Here is a 26,102-nt window from a genome sequence, read left to right on the forward strand (position 1 = left end):
CCCAAACAAGAAGCAGCAAGGGCTCCCGGGAATGGGATATCACATCTTTACTCACTGTAGCAATTTTTCTTTCGTGATGCGGACATACGTAAGGCAAATGCCATAAAGTACAGAGCAGAGATCAGAACAGCAAAATGCTGTCTGAGGTACAGATAGGTGGCATTTCATGTAGGAGACAGGAGGCTCAAGCCTGCAGTCCCTTGCAGGACTCAAAGAGGACCACACAGCCAGGTGCAAGGAAGGCTAGGCTGTTCAGGAAGCTTTCCTTACACCAGGCATAAAATGGATAAGCAAATATAGCCAAGATCTGGGTATGAAGGCTTGACCTTTCAGTGATCTTCTGTGCTCTCATCGTTGTTTCCAGCTGTTCAACTTACTGCATATTAAGAAGAAAAGCAGGTGCAACAATACAACAGCCAGAGCCACAACTAGAACTCAAAGAGGGAAGAGCTGGACCAGCATCTTCATGAGGAGTGGCTTTGAAAGGGGAAATATTTAAGCCTTCTCATTTTGAAACTGGTTTCTCTTGGTTTCTTTGAAACATGTTACTAGTTTGAGACATTCCTCAATCCCTGGGTTGGGAGGTTACCAAGATTTGCTTCAGCTTCCTTTTTTTATAATACAGGAGTGTGATATGAGAAACTGAGCACAAATCTTCTGTAATTAAAACAGGGAACCTCCTGAAACTTGTCAGGTTTCAAAAGCAAATATATGTTTATGCACAATCACAGTATTTCAGGAAAATTTTAAAAGTTTTAATCAGAAGGAAAGGGTAAAGACACTTTTATTTCAGGCATAATTCAAGCATCATCCATCTTCCTTCCCTTCCATAAAGCCAAACATTCTCAAGTTACAAGTTTTGAAAGATTTTTCCAAGTCTCCATTTTCCTTGGAGCTTAATGCTGTCTTTAATCAAGACTTCCTCCAGGAGCTCTACAGCTTATTCTACAGTCCTTGTAATCAGCATTATTTCTAGCTGTTCACTTTTCCAGCCTCAGTAGTAGAAAACAAGAATTATTTTCAAATTCATGATTGTATCAAAAATACAATTTAATTTAATATTATTTATTTTTTCATGCCAACTCAGCCACATGTTCCTAGCAAATACTGTAACCAAAGTTCAGCTACTAAGACTCTTTCTGGGAGAAATGCTCTTCCTTTGCTGTAAGGATTTGTGGACAAGCTTTTTTAGAAGGAAAAAAAGAATTGACTCCTGAACCAGCTCCAGGTTGGAATGACAGCTCCCTGGGAAATAGCATTCAAAACCCTCAAGATTCCAAATATACCTAAAACCGCATATAAATCCTACACACATTTGTTTAGCGGTAAATAAAATGGAATTGGTATAAACCCCAGAAAAGGGAGCAAGAAATAAATACTTTGAGTGCCTGGTAAAAGTATGTGAGATACTAAGAAACTCATCCTAAGTTAATAAACCAGAAGAGCTTCTACAGTAAAGAGTAAAGGAAATCTAATCATGACAAATACAGCAGAATAAAAAGAAACTATGAGCAGTGCTGAATACAAAAACTGAATGGTGAGGACAAGAGGTGACCTCCAAGGTTGCGGCCCCCACGCCTGCCCTGAGCAGGTTGTCCTGTGACAGAGCTGCATCTCAGAGGGACTGGATTGAAACACCCTCCTGCCTCATACCTGTTGGTCCATCCTGCCTGGGCTGCAGCCACAGTTTTTGAAGGCAGACAAGCCCTCATTAACCCTTTTCAGGTTGCTGCTGTGCTTCTGAATAAACCTATTATGAGCAGAGAAAACTGTATTTGTTTTCTGGACCCACTGTTAAATACTGTTAGCAAATTTGATAATGTCTCGAGGATATAAAGATAATAACCAATTGGAGACATGATAGACAGCGATTCCCTACTGTGCCTTCCCTCTTCAGGAATCATCAGCGGCTGGCAGTATTAATTCACTTGCTAATGTGGAAAAGACAATGTAGAGCCTTTTAAACAGATTTTTTGAACAAAATTGTACAGGCCACAGAAGGTATTTATGGAAATTACAATTTGGGGTGAACTTAGATGAAAATCTGTGTCTAGTCCCCACAAACAGCAGCTGTACATGGTCAGGCTAATAGACAAATTAGCAAACCAGGGAGACTGTGTTTCCTGGAAGGAGAGTAAAGTACAGCATCTTCCTCCTGTTCAGACAGCAAGAAAAGCTGAAAAGAGTTCAGCTCTCTTGACTGGGTGTATCCATGCAGTTACTCTTTTTGTGTTACAACAAGACTATATTACTTAAATATGAGGGAACACACCAAAATAATTGACAGATAACAAAGGGCAAGGGAAAATAAAACATACAAAGACATTTAGAAGAACAGTGTACATTTTCTTATCCTAAATGTTGCCCTTATAAAAACACAAGCAGATTTCAGGAAAGGATCCGAAGGAGAGATGGGTGACAGGACAGTTCAAGGAAAGTGTTTCCTGAATTTAAGTGATGGCCAGGGTATGTATAGGGAGGAAGAAGCAAAACAAATAGGGAAGATGATAAGCACAATGTGGTGATAGCTGTTGTTGTGAAGCTGGGCTGAGCGGGTTCATGGGGCAGATTTTCTGAGGAGATGGTAAAGAAAGGGCTGAGGATCGAGGAAAGACTGAAGTGGAGGGAAGCAATAGCTGAGGTCAGACAGCAGGGAGAGGATGCTGAGAGTGACAAAAAAGTGATAGACATTAATGGATTGGAGGTCTCAAGAGGGCAGGGTGAGGCAAGGGGCAGAGGGTAAATATGCTTTGTTGAAAGAAATGAAGAGGTGAGAGAGAAAGCAGTGCTCAAACGGATCAGAGGAGGACCAGTGTTTTAGGAAAACAGGAGCAAGGCTCTTTCAGTGAGTGGGAGTGCTTCTCTGGGCTCGTAAGTCAAATGAGGGGGCAAGGGAAAGGACACAAGGGACTAAGAGGTAGGGCAGGATGTTGGTGAAGAAGGCAAAGTCCACTTCAGATGAGATTGTAAAGAAAAGCAGGTATCATTATAATTACAGGAGCAGTGGGAGAGAAGCTCCTTTGCTTTGTCAGGGAGGATCCTTTGCTAGTACTTTCCTGTCATGGAAGAGGCTGGCCAGGCCTGTCAGACACACACTGCAGGAACAGTGCAGGGCTTTTACAAAACCTGGCAGGTCTTTAAGATCCCAGTCTCTCCCCACCCACACCCCACTGAAATGAATAACTCCATTCATTTGGGCCCGGGTATTGATTTCAGAGTCTTCTCTAACATGGAAATTCATTGAGGCCTCTTTGCCTTCACTAAGCCATTTCCTGAGTGTTGCTCTGAGATCAGAGCGTGCCTCCTCCTGACCCCAGGAAGAGGGAGAGCCCAGCCCAGAGTGCTGGCGAGGCTAGTAAAAAAGTCATTAGTCAGCAAATTAGCCCCCAACCACGCAGGCCAGCACCACAGAATCCTCCTCTTCTTGTCAGCACAGCCAACGCATGAAGGAGCCACTAATACTCCCTCTGCTCTGATGAGTTTGCAACTGGTTTAGATCGACCAAGGATCTTCAAGAATAGCCTGTATTTTTAGGGTATGAACATTCACATTTAAAACTCCTAGAGAAAACTGCAGCACTTTTGCACCAGTTTTTGATCTAACACTCCATGTCTTTGTGGAAGAAACTGATACAACTGCCTTGAGATTATTATCACCGCACTGCAAGCTAAGCGGTAATGGTTTGACAGCTACTGTACTAAGACCTCTGCCTGTCAGTTTTATTGGTTGTTTGCTCTCCCAACTATTCCTTTGTCTCAGCCCACTGTTTTTTGCTCGTTAGTTATACTGTAAGTGCTTTTTGAGCACAAACTATGGTTTTGCTCTCATTCGGGGCACATCTGGTACAATACAGTCTGTCTGGCATGGAGGAGGACAACAATAACATAACATAGATGACAGCCATTCTGCCGAGGTGCCAACCACTCTTTATAGCCTGCATGCAAAAAATACACTTTGAATGTGTAATGTTTTTAACTTATGACACCACTGGATTAAATACACTAAACCAGGCACTTCATACTACAGACAGCTGCTGCCAGCTGTGTCCTTTGAACAGCATTTCTAACAAAACTGGCCTCACAAAAATAAAGAGGGTTGTTAGTATCGTCCCAGAGAGAAAACAGAAAATAATTTTCAATTCTGTTGTCTTTCTACCTCCTCTTAGTTGTTAGAGTAATTGCGTACAGTTTCCAGTGGTTCTAATAACCCCCTAAATCTTACACAATCTACATCTTCTTCCAGTAGGTTGATGGTTCACTGGATGTTATTTCCATGGGGTGTTTTGAGTCTGAGCAGTTCAATTCAATAACGCTCTAGAACTGAAAGGAAAGGGTCAAGTGACCCTGGCAAAGCAATCAGCTTAATGAATTAGTGTTTGTACAAAGCTTCTGAAGAAATAATGTGTTATAGAAGTGCCAAGAATACTACATGTAGATTTTCTTCCTCCTAGGCCTTTTGCTTGCAGGGCAGTACAGATGATACATGACTCATTTTGAACCTTTGAACAAAATAGGTGTGACTCCTTTCTGAATGAAGCAGGTAGCAGCTTTGTCCTCCAAAACCCAACAAGCAAGTTCACATACAGAACTGACTCTCAGTATTCCTTCTACTCTGAGACTCTCTCTGCTATCTATATATTTACTTTCTACTGTACATAAAAATTCTGTTCTTTTTTTGACATACATAAAACTGCTTTTCATCAATTTTGAGCAAAGCAAAATGCCAAATGATAGACAGACACAAGAATAAACAACAGTTCAGGCACTTAAGCTTGAATGCAGAATGATTTAATAAAAAATCCTGCTGTTTTTTGGGGGTGTGTTGATCAGACTTTCAACTAATCTCAAAAAAGTTTTAAGTCTTATCTTAATGAGGCTCACAAGATGTCTCTTGGTAGTTTTCTGTGTATGCATTACCAGCTCCACACAATTATAAGAGAAGAACAAAAAGGCACTACAGGAAGGTAGATATCAAAAGCTGAAGGATCTTCCATTCAAGCAGTTGGTATGAAGGTTTCTGTAGACAGGAGTCATATTTATACTGGGTGCTAATCCCATCCAGGCTTCAATGTGTCCAAAGTAGCTAACAACTAGGAGAATTAGACTCAAATCCATCTTAAAACGAGCTACAGCGAGGAAACAAAAGCATGAGTCACAGTGTCTTTGGAAGACTGCACATAGTTGACCTGGTTAGCACTGAGGATAAAAGAGCAACCCCAATAACATGCTCCATGTTACAGATGCTGCAGAAAACCACCTGCAGGGTACATATGCATTCTCTGACCAAGGCTGGCATGCTTCCTCTTTAAAAAGACAAACTTGCCCCGATATCAAACATACTGAATGAGGGCTACCTCACTGGGCTACAACAAAGATCTCAGTGCATATCATCCAGCCTTGTTACATTTCATTATGGAGTGAGGTATATATGACCTTGCCAGGTTCTCATGCCCTTCTCTTCACATCATGGAGACAAGACTTGCAACCTGCTCTGCTTATGTCTTGTTCAGATCAGCAATGAGTAGATTCACACTGCATGTGGATAATTCCTGAAACTCTGATCTCTCTCATGCAACATAATGACAGTGTGCACTCCTCAGATTTCCAGCAGCTCACATTTCTGATAATTATTACCAGGTAGAAACGTATTTTATAACTGAAGGTGGGATTAACTTTTACATATATCTGAACATCAGAATTTAATAATGATTTTCCCAATTTCAGACCACAGTTTAATTCTACAAACATGAAGTTAGATTTAAAGAACCCACTTCAAAGGAGTAAGTCTTTACTGGAATAACAACAGGATTGGACAATAGGACCCCTAGGCAGTACTGTATCATCCAGACTAGCACTATATGGCAATGCAGACCAAATGTTCAGAAGACTTGACTAGTGAAACCATAAGCTCATACCTTTCACAGCCCTTCTTTCTGAGCTACATTAATAAACTAAAATTACTGAAATAAGTAGAAAGGAGATGAGAGAAGATGTAAGCAGTATTGGCAATGACCAATCATTACTTAAAGTGACACAAACCTTATTTTTAGAAAATTCCACATCAATGGGATCCCTAAAGGAACACAATTTCCTAACTTTCAACTTTATTCTCCAAGAGACCAAGAGCTAAACATCATTTTCAAAAGAGACCAGAGAACTTTGTGGCTCACACGAATCACAACAGCAAGAGTTTAAAGTGAAATATATTTATTACAATAACCAGACTATTGGAGGGAGTACAAATCTTCCAAGTTTTAAGACATAAGCCAACCACTAAATTGTGATGTTAGGGAAAAAAAATCTCTGCTGTCTATTTATCCTATAAATGTCTCTGTAAAGGTGTCTGCCAAAGCTTTCTGGAGGCAGTTTGGTACAGTTGAGTGGAACTGACTGTTAAAATCACAGGTGGTTCCCAAAGTAGTTGTTAAAACCCCTATTAGTCAGAGCAGTGCCCCTCTAGTTGTGCCCATTCTCCTCCTCCTTCCACTTTCTCCCATCAGGCTCAGACCCAGAAGACCTTGGCTCTACCTTCATCCTACACTCATCATCCCACTTCTGGGACTAGCTGATGCTGTGGCAGAAACACCCTCAGAATCTGAAACACCTGCTGAATTTCACATCCTGGTCAATGTCAGAGAGAGAATACAGGAACAGTGGGTGGCTGAGCATCACAGATCTTGTGCTGCAGGGACATGGTGGTGCTAGGAAGGTTGCAGACTGGTGTGAAGGCTACCAGACTGCGGCATACCAAAGACATCTCATTAACTCCTCCCACCCTCCAATCCAAAGCGTAACACTTCAGGTAAGAGCACAGATTAAATAATTACAAACAAACAAACAAACAACAACTCCCCCCCAGCAACTGAAAAAACATAAATCTCTTTACCACATAAAAACTGGGAATAGAGAGAAAGTTAGGCAGAATGCCAGCTTCCTGCCACTTTGCAAACAAAGCTTGTCACACCTTTAGTTTGGATGTTCATAAATAGATTCAAACTGTCAGTACTTCAGAGATCAGTGGGCAGGAATAAGGAAATTTTAAACTCTAAGGACTGTATTCAACAGCAAGACTGCCATGTTGGCAGCAGGAGAATAGTAGACTTTGGGGGACCACTTCTGGCCTCCCACCCAACATTAGTGTCTGCTATAAGCAACAGCATATATTGAAAGAGCCATCTGTTTTTATATCTGCATGGACATTGAGGCAAGCTATTAACTTAATTCTTCTTCATTAGCTAACAAATTAGCTGAGCCATTACTACACAATTGTCATGGAAAGGTACCCTACTACCTAAGCATGAGGGACATTGGCATCCAAGTTTGGGGATACAGAGGGCTAGTGGAAAATATTTAACAGTCTTCTCCAGTGACTGTATCTTGAACAAAAACAAGCACAGCCTTTACTGAGGGCAGTAGATTAGAAAAGTTATACTCATCAAAAGACGCTTCCCAACCCACCATATTCATGTTTCTTCTTCTTCAGTTTGTATTCTCTGTGACCAAGGAGAATCAGGGATGGGAATAAAAGTCAGCATTGACATTTTTCAAGTGATTCCCAAAAGATGGTATATGAGGATGGAACATTTCATTAAACCATCATCACAATTCCTAGTTAGTTTGAGTATTCCTCCTGCCTGACACCTCCAGTGTTGGTAAGCATATCATTTTGATCAGACACATCCGGCTGGCTTGGCTCACAAGTGGTCTGCATCACCATGCATTGGCAGGCTGGTCTTATACAGCCCAAGGTCTGCATAAGCCAGAACAGCTGCTGCCTAAAGGAGAGAGTAGGGTTTAGTACTCGAAATACAGGTTAAATTCCCTCTCCCTAACCAGTCACCCCATTATTCTATCCTGCCATTCTCCATCTGAGAAATAATCCTCTTCTACTACATGGAATTGTTGTAAGTATAAATAGAGACTGGTAGGCACTCAGATATTAGAAGAGCAAGAGGCATGTAAATCTCTAAGATATAGCTGGAGTAGCAGAAGCAAATCTATAATGACTCCATGAAGTGCTCTTGGGTCCTACAGTTTAGGTTTAACTGCAGCAATTGCCCTTTGTGTATCTTCCAGAATATGGTTTTCGGAATTTGCTGAAGACTTCAGGGAAGAATTTGGGTTTAATTCAAAGAACACTCCTGCTTAAACCTTGCTTCTGGGTGGAGTAATCAGAAGGGGGTTCAGTTATTTTATTTCTCCCACAACATAAATTATGTGAGGCTAATGTGTCAGTCTTAGAAGTTCCTCCATCTGGAGATGGGAATTCTGCCAATTATGTCATAATTTTTCTTGCCTGAAGTGCCTCATATTCATTGTATAGGAATCAAAATCCTAAGCAGTTCAGGTGCTGAGTAGATTTCCCTGTGACAATGAACTATATTTTATTTTAGGCTTTTAGGCCAGGTTTCTGCCACTTCATAACAAAAATATGATTAATGATACGTAAAATCCATATTCTAGAATAGAAATAAATTGGGCCATTGCAGCATTTCTGTCTATCTGGGGAAATTTTATTCTGTCATTGCTTGACAACATAATTTTACAGAATAAAACAACGCTTTGTACTTAGGGAGTTTCACTTCTGTGTTAAAATACATTTTTACTGCAAAATGGTGTAGAAAAGGCTTGAATTTAGGAAAAGATTAATAGATTAGATAAGCTCTTTCTAAAAGGATATGCCAAGACACTTTTTACAGATGGAATTGTAGTAGGCATAATCTTACTTTGAATAAAAAAATAAATAAATGGATTAATAGAGTTTATTTTTACACAGGACTATGAAGAGCAGATATTTTTTTTTTGTGAATAGGAAAATACAGAGTTTTAGCAATTACAATGAATTCACAGAAATCTGCAGTAAAGGAAATCATTAAAACCTTATATCGGCCAAATATTTCTGGCAAGTGAGCATATACATAATAAAAAATACTTAAGACCTGATGTAGGGATTTTTACACAGGCATCTCAAAGAACTTTCTGAAGATGGAAAATATAATTTTTCAGGGGAGCAAGGGATACAGAAACCAGTGAAATGACCTCTCAAGGGATCGACTTGGTCAAAGAGCAGAGGATTGAGAAGAGTTGTCCTCACTTACAGCATGGTCTTATACATTGGATTTATCATACAGTTTACACTGAATACACAGTATTCAGTGTTTGAAATATTTTTGGCCATGGAACACTGATAGATTGCAATATAGTGACTCTTACCCCGGTCTCCAGCTAATACTGCCTTTTCTGGAATTTGAATCTGCTTCATTTGCTGGAGGAAGACTTCACATTCATAGGGAGAAAGGAATGACGAATGGTGATGAAAGGACAACAAATAAGCTTGTTTTGGAGAGCTTACTTTTGCCAACCTTTGGACAGCCCTTCCAACTCTATTTCACATGATTTGATGGGATCTCAGCAAGACTGACAGTGTCTTCTTAGAATCAAACCCTGAAAGTGGTAGGTCTGTGGACAGACTGCAGTGCAGATGAACGATGCATGAAAACTATGAGTAGTTGCAAGGCTTTGCAATTTATCATGTTGCACATCCATTGTATTCCTATTTTGTTTCTCTTTTCTTGGTTCTCCCCTTCCTTTTTTTTTTTTTTTTTTTTTTTTTTTCCCATCCCACTCTGTTATTTCCTTACCTTTCTCACCAGAAGATACCCAGAGCCTAACCCCAAAGGCAACAGTCACATTGTGCTTGGTCAATTGGCAGCAATGGAAACCCATGGCCATTACCAGACTCAGCTGCAAGTCAGTAACTTCTTTCTTCAAGTTGTAGCCCAGTAACTCAGGCACCCAGGTCAGGTAGGTGCAGCATCCTCATGTGATATGAGGAAGTTTGGATATGATTAACTGGTAATATCGCTGCTGGAACAGACTGGGCTACAAACGGAGAAAACACACGTCTCCTAAGTTGCAAGGCAGTGGTCTAACTACTGCAGTAGTTCTTCCAGATGTAATCAGAAGCAAAACTACATGTTCATGTTAAGACCAGGTGATTTTTGCACTTAAATTTGAACCCAATTGGGAACATACTGTCTCTCTTGTCATTCACTATTAAGTAGGTTGTCCTCATCCACAGGTAATTTTGAGGTACCTTCCTGAACAATGACAAAGATTTTCAGTGCAGTAGAGACAAAAAAGTAAAGTTGAAAATGCCACTGGAAGAGTCAAGAAAGAAACCTGACTATTCCATTTATATTCTTTGAAACCTTGGGTATAATATAACTTCTGGGCCTTAGCTTTCTTAGATGCCAATATTGCAAAACATTTCTCCTCATTATGTGCATCTGAAGAACACAAATAACTATACAAACAAAACAAAAAAAGCCTTGGCTATTTCAGGTTGAGAGTGTCCTTAAATCTTTTACTGAATCAAGAACTTAGCACAATATTGTTAGAGACACCTACAGTCTTGCCATCTCTTGACTCTGCTCATATTCTGCTATACAGGGTGCCGGCAGCTCTGCAGCTCTTTCACAGTGAGGAGTGAACGTTGTAAACCTTATTGCTGCATTTTAGTTCTCATACTGTACTCTGGTAAAACAATTACATGAGATCCAGAGTTTTCTAATACAGACAGTGCAAGCTGATCCCTTATGAAGGTACAATAAGCCTTGCGGTGAACTGGGTTGGGCAAAATATCAGAGTAAAACATGGCCTCAGGTGTCATTGCACATTTCAGAGTTAGCACTAACAAAAGGGACTACTCATCCTATTTTATATCCAAATTCAACTTTCTGGTGGGAAACAGGATGAAATTCTGTTGCCCAAGTTATATTTTAATCAGTTTTGGGTGAATTTGGCAATGCTATGCAAACTGAAACCAAGCTGAACACTAGGATGCTTTGCTGCTAACACAGGCTTCTCACATAGCTCCAAATGGTCTGGTATCATGAGCATAAGTTTTAATTGTAATGAGAGAAAACCAAGTGTAATAGGACAGTCTTTTTGAATGAGTGTGCATGGATAATAGCCTTGTAAAATTGAAAGGCAGCATACTAAGGCTTCCACTTCATAATGTGTGATTAGTTTTCACTGACTAGCTGATTGATCAAGTTGTGGAGTGGAACAGTTATCTGCCAAGCTCCTGGTCCCTGGCATTTCTGGGTTGCCAAAGAAAACCAAGAAAAAGCAGATGGAAGAGAGCAAAAGTTACTCAGTAACATTTCTGCAGGGATTTCCACCTGGCAGTAGACCAGGGGAACCTGAGCTTACACGAAGTGCTCAAGTTCAGAAACAGCTCCAAAACCACAAAGTGATTATTTACCAAGTTTGGCGGAAAAAAAGCCAGATGAAATTTGATGGCTTAGCTACACTTACAAAATTATTTCCCAGGTATTAGAAAGTTATGTGAGCAGTTAGTGTTGGAAGTCTTGTACCCTTCACATTAGCAGACTGTCTTCTCTCATCTTCCGACTGTATCCGTGATCCTGGCTCTAGTCAATGGGCACAAGAACAATTAAACATTTCACTTGCATTGTACCTAAACTCAAGTAGTAACTTGGCCTTGAATCTTAGCATAGTCTAATGTATATCCCAACCTCATAATTATCAACTGTCATGTTCTATACTACTCTTTTTCTTTTTTCTGAGTAGGGGAGGGAGACAAGAAGTCAGAAGGGTTGTTTATAAAGAAACAGGAAAATATTATTTTTTATAACCTAGGATGTGTATTGAACACAGCAACTTTAATAAATTATACTCTTACATGCCAGGCTTAACGACCAAATGAGAAGGCAGAACAGTATTTCATGTCTATCTATCTATTTCCTCTTACCTTTGGATTGTATGATAAAGCCCTATGTCAGGTCAAAACTATTCCACCCATCACAACATGTCAGCAACTGTGACTCAGTCAGGACACATTACATGCAGGAAGAGAAAGATGCAAAGATAAGATATTAGCACTGAAATCAATACAGGATTCTCTTTTACATATCCCAACAGTCTCATTAACTTCAAAGTAGATGATATGAATGTAATTAAAGAGCAGAACAAACAGCAAAAGGGGAAAAAAAACCACAGGACCCTGTTTCAAGATCCTCACTAAAATCACATAGAACAGGGCTGTACCATAAATCACAGGATACTCTCTGTCAAACCTAGCAGAAATTTTCAAAAACAAATAATAGTGACATTTTAAACAATGTAAATTGTGCAAGTGCAGGCATCTGCAGTTTAAACACAAATAAGTGCTTCTACCAGGGAATAACTTTAAACAAGAAGTTCTTGGTGCTCTAATGTGCTAAACCCAAATCACAGCCAGCTGGTAGAACTAAACCTGTATACTACCCACACAAGATAATCCTATAAAGAACAAGAAGAATGTGCACCATGACAGAGCTGGATACTGGAGATTTTGCAAGTCGTTTTTGTGTGGTAACAGCCAGAAAACATACCACAGTGCAGCGCTGAAATGCACACCATTGCTAACTATTAATGCTAATTATTAACCTGTGTTGGGCTGTTGTCAGGTTCACGGGCTAATGCATAAAATGGAATGAGAATGCTTCAGTGTCCCAGGGGCTGCCCCAGTAATGCTTAGAGAATACAGGTGTCCATGGGACAAAATCTAACGTCAAGGGCAGTAAACGGCAGCAACTGTAAGGAAGATGCTGGGCTGGTTGTAGGTGATTTCCACTCACAGTGGATGGCTGGCCCAGTGTGAGGGACCCTCGCTATTGCAGGCCACGATGCCCCAGTCTATGCAGAAACAAGACGGCTCTGTCCCCAGGCACTTCAAGAGTGACAGTGATACCTCAATAACAGGCAAAAAGCAGCCACAGAAAAAGGTGCAGAAGACTTTGGGAGAAAAATGTCTTCTGTCATTTTTCATGAGTTCTGAATTCCTAAATCCTCCCCCTCCTATTCACACAAATATGAATCAAGGGATCAATGGATCAATGGGATAATCATATGGAATGTCTTTAATGGAGCATCAGGCCCGATTTTTTACATACATTGCTGAATGTTCCTACCAAGTGCTAAATTAAAATTTACGGTAGTGCTAATTGAAGTCACATTTGTGTGTGTGCTGCGTGCTGTTAGGCAGGAGGAGATTTCTTTTGCTGGAGATTAAAACTTTGCTAATGTCTTTTTGTGCTTATACCAGTTTAATGCAAAAGCAAAACATAATTATAGGAGGCTGTTAATGGATTAGATGGCCAGTGTTGCTGTCTAGCTGTGTTCTAGTTTTTCCTCTGTTGGCTTTGTGCTGTCTGTTGTCATCTCCTAATTATCTGTTCCTTTTTCAGTTGGCAGCTTTAATAGTTTGGGGGTATTATTCAAACACAAATTAATTTGTGTTTTTCAGGAATTGCTTAAAGAGTAGGAGTTTTATTTGGAGCCTGATATGGCAATAAAATTTTTATCAGATGCGAAAGAGAAATATTTTTTTTGGCTGACTTTCATTGTCATGAAACTATTCACATTGATCATCAAGAGCAGAGAAAGCTCTGGTATTGAAAAATCAAACAAGAACTTCTGAAAGTGCTTGGCAGCTGATTTGTTTCCGCACGGCCTATCATCACTAGTTACCATCTACTGTGGTTTCTGAGGATAGAAAGCTATGGCACTTTCCAAAGAATTGGAGAGGGCATCTGTTCAGGACCTAAATGACATTTGAACTGTTGATAATGGTAAGTAAATTCAAGAATATAAGGAAAGAAATCTGACATTAAAATCTCAGGATCTTCATTCATGCATCCAATGAATTAATAAAAAAGAATACTGTGTAGTATTTATACAGTGGCAAATTTTTCTAGCTGCTGCAAACCTGCAAGCCCCTTTAGAGCACGGAAGCATTAAGTGCCTTGTAGCCATTCTTCCTAATTTGTGCGCTGTGTTGTTATCATCCACAAAAATATACAGAGAAAAGTAATTAGTCATAGAAATCTATTGCAAGCATTCTAAGTAGAAAATAATCAGTGAATGCCTTTCCTAATAGCGAGAAAACATGGTGTTTCCAGAATCTCATGTTCCAGATGCACAAGCTTCCAGAGTGCTCTGTGTTTACAGGGAAGCAGGCTGCACTGAAGAGTTTATTGCAACAGTCCAGTACCACATTTTAAAGGTTAAAATGTCCCCTGTATTCTCTCTTGAAAACCATTTCTTGGGGAAAAGGGGTGAAAAGGGGGAAAAGAGAGGGAGATGAAGACAAAAAACCCACAAAAAGAGTTAATTTAAAACTAATCAAAGCCCATTTTCTTTCTCTGCATCAGAAATCTCTTTTATTTCAGTGCTGAATTAATTTTCAAAGACATGCCGATCCTTTTGAGGGGAATTCCACATCTTACAGCTGTGCAATCTGCCCTGCAGTGTACGCCTTGCTCGCCCACCTGCTTACTGCGAAACACCCTGAACTTCCCAGAGCTGAGGCTGTGCCAGTAGAGCTGTGCTTTAGACTTGTCACTGATCTCCAGAAAAGATGATGCCTAGCCCGCTGTATTTTAAAGTAGTAAAGTTCAAAATCGCCTAAGAAGGAGCTAGAAAAACCATTGTTACCTTGCAGAGTATTATACTGTATTATGCATAGTCTTCTGTTAATAATGCATGGTTTTATACAGCAGTTAAAAAGCAGCTTCATTAAACAGTTTCATTTTAAGATTAATTTGTTAAGAATGCAGCTTCTGAAAAAGGCTAAGTTCTTGTTCCATATTCAAAGTTTAACCCACATGCTGAGAATAAAGGAACAGTCATGTTTTAAACACATAATATAATTCATGGTTTGAAACTTCATATAAGTCTAGCCTTAAGTACCTCCCATTTGATAATTATTTTATTTTTGCCTGCTTTTGTTTTCTTCATTCATGTTGTTTCAACAGTATATATTAAAATTTTAATTTAATCTCGTGCTGTGCATTCAGATGCCAACGAGTTGAACTCTACCTGTTTAAAAGCTCATTTATTGGGGCAAAATTATGGGGCAAAATTATGTCCCTTTGTTCTCATCCAGGGCAAATGTCATTTTATTATCAAAAGACCTGACCTTTGACACCAAAAAATATTATGGTAACTCCTACATCTCCTGACTTGAATACTCAAAAGTATGGTCCCTTGGTAGCTGGCAGAGCACTAAAATATATACTGTATCTGGCAGAGATATTAGTTTTCAGCTTTCATCTTATGCATGTATTAGCTACTGAATTGACTATATTGTTGGTAGAACAATGGGTCAAGTCCAGACCTGGTGGATCCTATCTGATGGGCAGGTATACCAATGAGAAAGCATGCATTCATTTTAACAAAAACACCAAGCTGAAGTCAGAGGCACGTTATCCCCTCTCCCTTGTTGGCAGAATTAAGCCATTCCCTCCTTCTTGACAATGGCTAATGCACAACCAGCTCCAGGAGAACAAGCATTGTCACGGAGGAGAAAAACACGCTCAGCAACCTGCCAAAATGGGGGGAGCAAGAATGCCCCTGTACAACGCAATCACCTACATACACAGATAAAAGATGGCAAGTGGAAAGAAATATCCTTTCTACCTCCTCCTGAAAAAGGCTGAGCAGCCTTTTTCTTTTTTACTGTAAATAGAAATCACAGTCCGCTGGACCAGAGAGTCTCCCAATGTATATCCCTTTTACAATGCTGGAAAATAATATAGTCCAAGAAATTGGAAGATGAAAGCAGACTGTCAATAGCAACAGTTCACCAGGAAAAAAATACTGATAACTGCCAGCTGCACCAGCAGGGGATGCCCGCATCTACTATCAGCCATTATCACCAGTGAGTTTTGGGTAATCCATGCCAGGGATCACAGCATCTAAAGTCAGCCCAAACTTTCTACTGCAAATGTATGAAAATGTACAGCTGTTTTTTTCTACATGACAATTGTACTTAGAAGAACTTTTAGTTGTTGTAGAATAATTTTTTTAAAATCAACCTTTTTACTTCTTCCTCCCCATTTCAACAAAAGAGTGACAGAGAATAAGGCTGGGCCAAAAGAGAAAATACAGCTCAAGTTTCTGATCCAGACTGAATTTTCAAGGCCAGCATACTAGGAAAAACATTTGTTTGCTAATAAACTCTGAAAGTGTAGTAGGTTAAAACACAGAAAACATGGTTCTTCCCTATGTTCACTTCCCCTTTCCAATGCATTTTTGTAGTCACCTAAAAGACAATGTACAATTCCTGTTCCTATCTGCAGACCGCTGAAGTAGTCGTCATGACGAAGCATTAGGAGAAGCTAAAATGCACATTTCAATTCAATTTACAGGTGACAAAGTTTTTTAAAAAGAGAGATTTTGGGGAAGTTTCTTCACAGAATGAGATGTTAACCTCCTATCAGATGGTTCTGTATCCTCTATTTCTTTGTTTTGGCATGTTTATCATGTAAACAATACTAACTGCACTCAAAAAAGAAAAAAAAATCCCATTTCTTCTAAATTTTCTTCCCACATGTCTAGATCACACCCTCCTGACCTCCCAAAATAATACCACAAATGTGCCCTTCCTAAACATCTCCCATAAATAAGGCTACTTTGGAATACAAAGAAGTACTTCCAGAATAATGTAGGGTAGGATTTTTCTGTTCACTTTTTTTCCTCTTTTCTAAGTGTCAGAATCTCATAATGGCCTACCAACAAAAGTCACCAGCAATAATCTTTTCTCCTGGCTGAAGATCCAGTGGGCAATACTGGCCACAAAGAGACACATACAGGACACAACTGAACCAAACTTTGTATTAGGGTTCTCATAGAAACCCTATCATAGTTCAATACTTCATGGTGGTAAGGCACAAAATACTCAGATACCAAACAATATGAATTCATTAACTAGTTACAGGAATTTTTTAAGACAGTAAAGAAATTGCTACAACAAATTCCTCTTATTTTATATCATTTTGATAAAAATAAAGTATCTCAGCTGAATAAGCATTCTTGTAAAATTGTAGTGGGTCTCCTTTCTCATGCAACAATACTCCCTTAGTTTTGCTTCCAAGGGGATGCTGCCAATTTTTTTTTTTTTTTTTAAGAAACTGCATAGTCCATAGATGTTTCTCAATTAAGAATACATTTTCCAATATTTAATTACTCTCTCTTTGTTAGAAATACACACCTTTTCCCTAACTAAAATGTGTTTTGCTTCAGTTTCCAGCAATTAGATCCTTTACTAAACAAAAGAGTATTTTCGAACTGTAATACATTAGGTCTTGGAAGACTACTGACCAAGATCATTCGTATTGCTTTCCTTTCAGGTAAACTAGAGAGACTGATTTTCAGAGTTCCTACACACTCTGCAGGACTTTTTCTCTTTGAGCAATCACAGTTCTTCCTTGAGTTGTCTCCAACTACCATCAGTTTCTCTGAATTGCTGATGGCAGAATGTGACACACAATTACTGCAGACTATTCCCCGTTATATTTGCTATGATATTCTCTGTTTGTATTTTAAGTTTCCTTGCTCATATCTCCAACAATGGTTAACATCTTAAAAGGATGTCATTAAGTCAAACAGATGGTATTACACTGGGAATTGGTTTTCTGCTGTCTATCTAGAAAATTTCCAGCACATTCTGTACTCACTGCTTCTCAGGCACAGTCCACCATTAAGGCTGCAATGATAGCCTTAATATTTGTCCCCTCCTGTTCCATCCTATCCTGATTGTATAAACATTCAAATAAATAAATTTCCCTTAACTTACCAGTTCATGCAGAAAGGACTATATCAATGGCTTCTTCATAATCCTTAGTTCTTCCAGTCCTGTGTCACCTGCAAAGGTAATGAGTGAGGATCTCCTGTGCTCTTCTGGGTCATCACTAAATATCTAAACTAGAGCAGGAAGGAAACAGACTAACTACTCCATTTACCATCAGCCTCAAATTCAAAGTTGCAGAACTTCGTTAGGCAGATAACTACAAAAAAAGTAGAAGGACAGCTTCAAACCATGCTTCGTAAATAGCACAAATAGAATACCATACCATAGTGTCTGATCTGAAAACTTCTCCTAGAAGAAGCAGCCGTGAAAAAAATCCATAGACTCCTCTGGTGCTTGGGTGTGATAGATTTTCTCAGTATGGTCAACCTGATACAACTGAGTGATACAAGGCTTTACAAGGCAAAGTTTAAATGTCTCCAAAAGTACAAGGAATGCTATGGTGTCAAGGCAGCAGCTGAATTTGAAACATACACAAAAAAATTTTAAAATGTCACAAAACATATCATGTAAATACAAGTACACACACTTGCTGAATATTTCTTATTGCATGTTGGTAAAATAATAACATCAATACAAGAAATGCGAAAAGGAAGGTCTGCAAGAGGCACAAAGAACTGAAGTTCTAATTTTGTTGCCTTTGTTAATAACTCATACTTTTCTTTCCTGGTCTTCTTTCCACAGGAAGACATTATACATGAACACTACATTAATTCGACATGTAAAAGACATTTCAAGCCTGCCAACTCAACTGCTTTGGGCAGTATTCCACCAGATTTCCAGACAATTAGCAGCTGGAACATCTGGAAATCTCAGACAAACAGCCACCAATCATGCAAAAATCCACTCCATATCACACAAGTCTCTGATGTATCCCAGGAGTTCAGAGGCACAGACATCACAGGAGACACTTGAGTCTCTTGAAGTGCTTGCACAGTGAATCTGGACACACTGGAGAAGCTGCACAGACATGGATCACCTACACGTGCACATGCTTACACAGAGATGTCATATTTTCTGGTCTGGGACTTGAGGAGGCTGGAAGTTCTGATAGGGCAACCATTTCATTGATGAGCTTTACAACATCATTCAGACTGTTCTCTTCCTATCCTCTAGGACCTCCAGCAACACTCACCACAGTGGGAGGAGGAGAGCTGAACTTTTTGTTATGGTGTCAAAGGTCAAGTCTAAGGGACTCAAACCCCAAAATTGAATCTGTTTCTTTCCTTTCTTCATTGGCCTAGAGGTATCCTTTAAGACATCAGGAAGCAGGTCAATACAATTCATATCCAGCTGCCTTAATCATTGAAAAGGCAAGTCTGAGTGATGATACAAAATCCCAGAATTTTCTCAGGTCTTTTCAGTATCCTGGCTGAGGTTTTCAAATCCTGATGCACAGAGTTGGACCCCAAAAATTCCTATGCACACTGCTTCATCTAACTGCTGAACACCCAGATGTTGTTGCATGATGATGTCTTCCCCAGTCAAACAGCCTGCTGTGTAAATAGTAAGAGTCTCCACAGTACAGAGGATTCAGAACTGGCTACTGGCTCTCGCACTATAGCACTGCCTGACTCCTGTGCCTTTGTCTCCAGCTTGTTCCTGATACTGTATTATGGCACAAGAACAATGCACAAGCCCTCAGCAGCTTGCCGTCTCAAAACGAACGGCATTCCTACAAACAATTAATCTGCCAGAAAAAGCTGAAAGTCACATCTCTGACTAAAAGGGCTTTAAACTTCAAGGCTTGTTCCACAATTCAGTTCAGCTGACAAATACAGAGATGAGGATCTCTCAGCTGTGTAGCTTCCAGTAAGGGATGACCCTCACCTACTGTTAGGAGAACTGGGAAAAGAGAACCAATCCCCTGAAAAGAATACAACTCAGAAGGCACCATCGGTATGTAACACTGTGAAAAACTACCATTTGCCTACAAGAAGAGAGTCAGCTTCACACAGGATCAGTTACCCATATTCCCAGAAATCAGTGTGCAGGGACTGAGCACAACATGAAACGGTGGTGAGATAAAGGTACAGCCCGTCTGCCCTTACAGCCCTCGAGAACATCTCCTTGTACCACACCTGAAATGGTGGCTAATGAAACAGGGAGAACAGAGAGTCTGTGGTGCATTTATGCCACTGATGCGATGCAGTTGAGTGGTGTCAGAGAGGACACAGGGGCTGCATGAGTTGCTATAAATATAAGGAGAAAAACATGTTGGCATGTGCTGAGTTCTGTCCATAGCCAAACCCAAACATTTACCACCCTGTTTATCCAATTACCATCCCATTTAGCTGAGCACTGCTTAACTGAGATTCTTCAAGGTTAGGGCCCCAGGAAGAGTTGCTTTCCCAGTCAATTCTTTGATTGCCTTTACCTCCATCTCTCCAAATACCCTGGATGCCCTCAAACCATTTGGGATAAGCAAACTTGTGCTGAATTTTCTGTCTGTCTAGTTCATTCACTACTTAAGCAGGGGAAAAAAAAAAACAACCTTTGCTTGTTCAGCTAGCTTAATACTGAGGGTAGGCAGTGATGTCCTTCTTCCATGAATATGCTAAATTAATCCAATTTGCATGGGAACATATAAGCAGTAAATATTTATTCACGATTGAGAGGGAACTGATCCAAATATGTAAACTAAAGGTACACATTTTAAAAAGGCAGCATAAACATTGATCACCATAACTTTCCTACAATTAGCTGCCAGGTATAATTAATTTGTGCTTCCAGTCATATTAAATCACTAACAAGCATAACATGTTTGAAATAAAGAAATAATTCAAATAAAATGCAATTAGGGAGATCCAGCTATTTCAGTCTGGGCAAAGTGACCCTCACACTAACAGCCCGATAGTTAATGAAGCTGACTTTAAAAGAATTCCTTTTTCTCCCCATGAACATTATCTTTATTTTTTCCTAAACTTCATACAGAAGTTTCAGAATTTAATTAAATATGCTACACAGTCTGGAGGAGTAAAAAGCAAGAGATATGTCAGCAATAGAAATGGCAGACTTCTTGTAAGCAGTCTGCCAACTAAGGGAGTCATATGCTGGGTTATTGTTAAACTGAAGCAGAAGGAGATAAAAAAATGCATAAGCATGTGGTTTTACACACTTTCAGTTGAGTATTGTGAAAGGTTGTGTTCCTCAGCTGAAACCATTCCTACTCTAAGGATAAGATTTCAAGGGAGTGGTAAAATTGCCAGAATGTATTTTTTCACTAGAAGACAGATCTCTAGTTTAGTACGGAGGACCTTCTAAGAGAAAGATCTCTGTTTTTTGAAAAAGACTCCTGGCTGAGGGTTTAAGATTGTGTTTGATCAAAAACAGCTCAGAAGGATCAGTCAAAGTCAGCATCTCACTGTCTCGATGCTTTTCTACTCAAGGCTCCTAAAAAGAGGATTGCCACAAGCAGGGAGCGCAGGAACATAACTGTAAAAGCCCTCATTACTTCTAAAGCAACTCTGAGCATTTCTGTGTAGATGAACCGTAAGCATTTTAGCAGTGGCTGAGGACAAACACATGCATCGTTAATTAGCCCTTCTTTAGTTTGTTAGTGTTCCTCTGATGGAGATTTATAGCCTTTCCATCAGAGCCATGAGAGTGGACTGTATGAATGTTCCTCATCTACATCTCAAGCAAAGATGGTTCTTTGATGGCCAGGTAAGTTGGTTTGAGCTAAACTCAGAAACTTGTCACCAAAGCAGATGAGAAGGATTCATCTGATCTGAAAGGGCCTCATGTCCGTTGATCACCACATCAGATTTAGGCAGCCTATGGGCACACAAATCTTGATGCATGAGTAGGAACAACGATTTAAAAATGAGAGCTTAAGAAAAAAGAGACAAAGAAAATGATCTCACTATCTTTTATTCTCATGTAGTGCCCTGTTACCAAAATATTTAATCACCTGGTAATTTATGGATCTCTCATCTTGTGGAGAAAATACACGCTGATATTCATGGTCTCTGTGCAGATGTAAAAAGAGAACAGGAATTTAGCATAGCTGCACTCCTGAATCAGCAATTTACTAAGATATTGGTAGTTTGGTTCTGAGAAAGAAGAAAGAAAAAAAAAAAAACAAAAACAAAAAACCAAGAACTTCTGGAACAGGTGCAGTTAAAGGACACAGCAACTCTTTTCATATTACTTCCACCCTGTTTCATCAGAGGAGAACCTTGGAACCTTGCATATTGTTTTTAAGTAAGCAAGACTTATGCACAGAGGGGATGCCTTTTGCAATCTCATTTAAAAACAGCTTCAAAACCAACCAAGGCAGAGACAGCTGTTACAAATACACGTGGAAGGGAGGCAAAACCAGACTCTACTCAAGCACCTCTTCTCCCCACTGCCCCCCAGTCCTGAAATGAGCAGTTGAGCTTTGTCTTTTAAACCCCACCAAGTGTTCATGAACCTAAGCTGGGGAAACAAGCACAAAAAGACACTCCTTCAGCCTGTAGGAGCAATGGGATAAGTAGCCAAGGCATGGGATAGTCAGAAGATTTTCTCAAGCTGTGACCGGACTTTCTCTATTAGCTGCTGACCAGGGACTTACTCTAATCCTTACATGAGCCTCACTCTTTCCATTAGTCTACATGAGCCCCATTTCTATCTGCTTCACCATTATGCTTTTGCTCCTCTGTGCACACAACCCCTTCCAAGCCAAATCCACCTACAAATACTTTTATTAAATTACAATAATCCAATAGAGATCTGTGCAAAATTATCTGTCAAGAAAATAATTTATGTATTACAGAACAAGCATTCATTTTCTCCATTAGGTTGCAATGGGTTATGCTCTATCCAGTTGCCCACACTGTGTTTAGCTTTTTTCTGCTTGGGTTGCAAATATCGTGGACTACCTTTTCTAAACATCAGTTCAGCACTCAGGAACAGTAAAAAATTTTTTAAAACCCAAAAAAAAAAAATATTAGGAATTACCACAGTGCCTAGCAAAGAACACCATTATGTCCATATGTATACCATCTATAAATCCATGGTTTGCTCACTTTTTGTGCTCTGTGCTGTGCTATCCCCTCATTGCAAAAACAATAGATTCAACAGCTTAGACAAGGGTAACAAGAATGAGCCCAAGTGAGGATTTCTCCAGCTATCCCCAAAGTCATAGAGATGGACATGATGCACTCCGGCTGAGTGCACAGGCAGAATGCAGAAGAAAATTAGAAGATCCTGACATCCCACCTGACCTGTGACTTCATTTGTGAGGTGACTGGTGAGAAGTTATTGCACAGCAGTGAGATTCAGCCTTCATTTTCCTCAACAAGATTGAACAAAGTAGACAGTCTATGTTGAAAGACAAGTTCAATAAATGCATTACAGAGTTCTTGGGCATTTTTTTGGTGGTGCAATTTTTCTCTGTAGGCATTTTGCTGGAGGTCCAGCTTCCACAGAAATGGGCAGGTAGCCATTCAGGTAAAAAAGGGAACCCACAGGAGAAAGTTACAAGGTCCTTTACAAGGTAATGGTTACTTTTTTCCTGTTTTCCAATGAATAACAATTAAATAGTCTCATCTTGTTAATATTAGCTACAGAATAAATATCTGATACTATTCATGTTTTGTACGATAATGCTCTCTTAAACCTTCCTTGTATTTTATAAATAAAATATATATAAATATATGTGTATATTTTGATATGCACACACAAAGACATGTTTGCTTAAAAATCTTCTGTCAAGATCCCCACAAGTGAAAAGCACTAGAGCCAGCAGTGTATACAATTGAAGGGACAGCTGAGCTGGCTGACTTGTGTCAGCCTGGAAAAGAGAAAACCTGGACAGGTAATACATGACAGAGGTCAGCAAATTAAAGAGTGACTTTGAAAAGATGGATAAAAATTGTACACTGTGTCTTCCAGCATGAGAACTAAGGGACACCAAATTAAACTTGTAACAACAAGGCTCAGGGAAAATAAGACGACAGTTCTGTTTGCTACAGAACTCCCTGCAAAAGGATATTTGCATGAATTTTGGAAGTTTGCATGAGCTGACAGGGAACGTGTACAAGAATCTTGACAAGACAGACATTTAGGGTTATTAAGTAGAAAAACCCCACACATCCAGTTTAAGAAATGCTGGGAATTGGGAGAGTACTTGGAGGAAGGATATTTCTTTCCTTTTTTTTAGTCTTTAGTTCTGTTTATAACCACCTGGACAGAGGGCTCAGTGAACCCTTAGACTGAAACAGGACAGAACTCCTAAACTCTTGAATTCTGTGTCAATCACAAGAATTTTGGGTTTGTGTTTATGTAGTGCCCTAACAACTAGTCACACAGTAGTCAGTAGATGAGCATAAACTTTAACTCAGACTTCTCAAGCCTAGAACTAACATTTTAACCACACCAGAGCTTTCCTCTCTGATACAGAGCATACTGCTGTATCAAGTCTTTTTCTGGAGGACAAAGTATCCCGAGATGTGGCTCACAGACCCAACAGTTCACAGATTTACAGTACATTAACTATGGTCATGGGAAAATGTTGGTTTTTTCTTCTATAAAGAGGGTCTTGTGTAATATGTAAATGCCACGAGGGATTAGCACAAGAAATTATTTTTGCAGCGTGTGAAAGTGTGCTGTGCCAATTCTCAGAAGGTCCAGTTCCAGCCAAGCCTCATGACAGACCCAGAGGCAAGTGCACAGCTCTCAATACCATTGCCCATTAGAGATGGGCAGGACCAGCTGAGAAGCCAGAGAGAAACATATGCAAAAATAGTAATATACAATAGATAGTTTCATTGCTCAATCTATCTGAACTAGCTCTGACAGAAAACAGTTCAAGCAGAAAATCCCCTTTTCTGGTAACATAATATTTTACAGACATTCTGTCCTTATAGAAAAGTCCTACAAAATTCAAATGAGATGAAAGATCATACACTTCTGTAAAAATCACTTTCATCACCTATAAAGCAGGGAGACTTTTTGTATGTATTTTTATTATTCTGGTGCAAAGGTCTATGGAAAGAAAATAACATATTAATACAAGTGGTTCAAAAAACCAGAACTCTAAATAATTGTCTTGATCATGTTACATGAGATCCTATATGAAGACAGTAGTGTTTTTCAGACTGTAAAATAATTAAAGTAAGAGGAAGTAAGCTGCGTATTAATAGTTTTTAAAAGTATGTGAAATACTATCTGAGTACATGAAATTGTGTAGGGTCTCTCAGACTGGCTGTAATGGGATAATAATTTTACCATGTTTGTCAAAATACATGAACTAATACCTTTTTCTAAAAGTACAAGTTTACCTGATGCACCCGTTAGGCAAATAACTTTCTCTTGATATCTTCTGATGAGTTAATTCTTATTGTTACTTGTGAGAAGAACCATCTAATACATGGTCACCTAAAGACCATGAGGTCTTTATGAATGTATTTTTGATCCTGGTATCTGTTCTGCACTTTATATAGCAAAGTAATATAAAGGGACTAGAAGATGCAACCGGGTTAGGAATGAGCTATTAATTATCTATGCACAAATATGCCAGGGTAAGCTAAGAATACTTGCAAAATTTGGGCTCTTTTTGGTCAAAATGTGGAAAGGAATGGCTGAAAGTAGACTGAGAAGTTATTTGAAGCAGAATCACCCTTTTTTTATTGGCTAGAACAAAGGCTTTCAAGGAGTAGCTTAAATGAGTCCCAGGCTGCCTATTATTTCCCAAAACAATGATGTAGCAGTTCTCAAAATTTAATCACCTACTATCCCTTCATATTTATAAGTTGGGGTTTGTGGCTATAAAATGGTGTACTATGGATCAGACATCTCCCAGATGAAAAAATCCTAACCAGAGGACTGAACCTTTTTGCACAATTGAAGCTACCAATGCATGCTAAAGGCTCCAAATAATTATGAAAGAGATGGGAAAGTGCAGCAGATGAGAAATGGCACAAAAAAACCCTTGCAGGATTAGACACAGTTTAAATAATATTGTTGAAAACATACAGTAGAGTTTAAATAAAAAGCAAAATGTAATGTGCGTAAGAACTTGAACAGGAAGTGAAGTGAAAAACAACTGCAAGCGAAGAGGGAAATGAACAAGTCTATTTGATCTTTCCAGCTGACTTAAATGTGAACACTAAAAAAAATAAAAATAGTGGCAACTAATTTGTGATGTAAAATTATTCCTGTTTTAATTAAATTAAAATTAATGAATGTAATTAATTATCTAGGTTGGGAGACATGTCTCTACCCAGACGGAATTCCTCACTCAGACCCGTTGATGGGAAGCAGGTGGACCAGGCTGACCTAAATTTGGTAAATTACCTAAAAGGGTAAGATTGTCAAAGCTTCCAAGATGTTTCAACTACGTCCCACATTCCTAGCTTCTTGGCTACAGTGTCTGGAGCATTGCAATGACTTTTCTTCTACCTGTACTGTTTTTTCCCGCTGCAATACAGCAGGTAGTCTATATGATATGATTTTAT

This window comes from Athene noctua, chromosome 4 (genome assembly GCF_965140245.1).
Source record: "Athene noctua chromosome 4, bAthNoc1.hap1.1, whole genome shotgun sequence".
NCBI classification, from domain to species: Eukaryota; Metazoa; Chordata; class Aves; order Strigiformes; family Strigidae; genus Athene; species Athene noctua.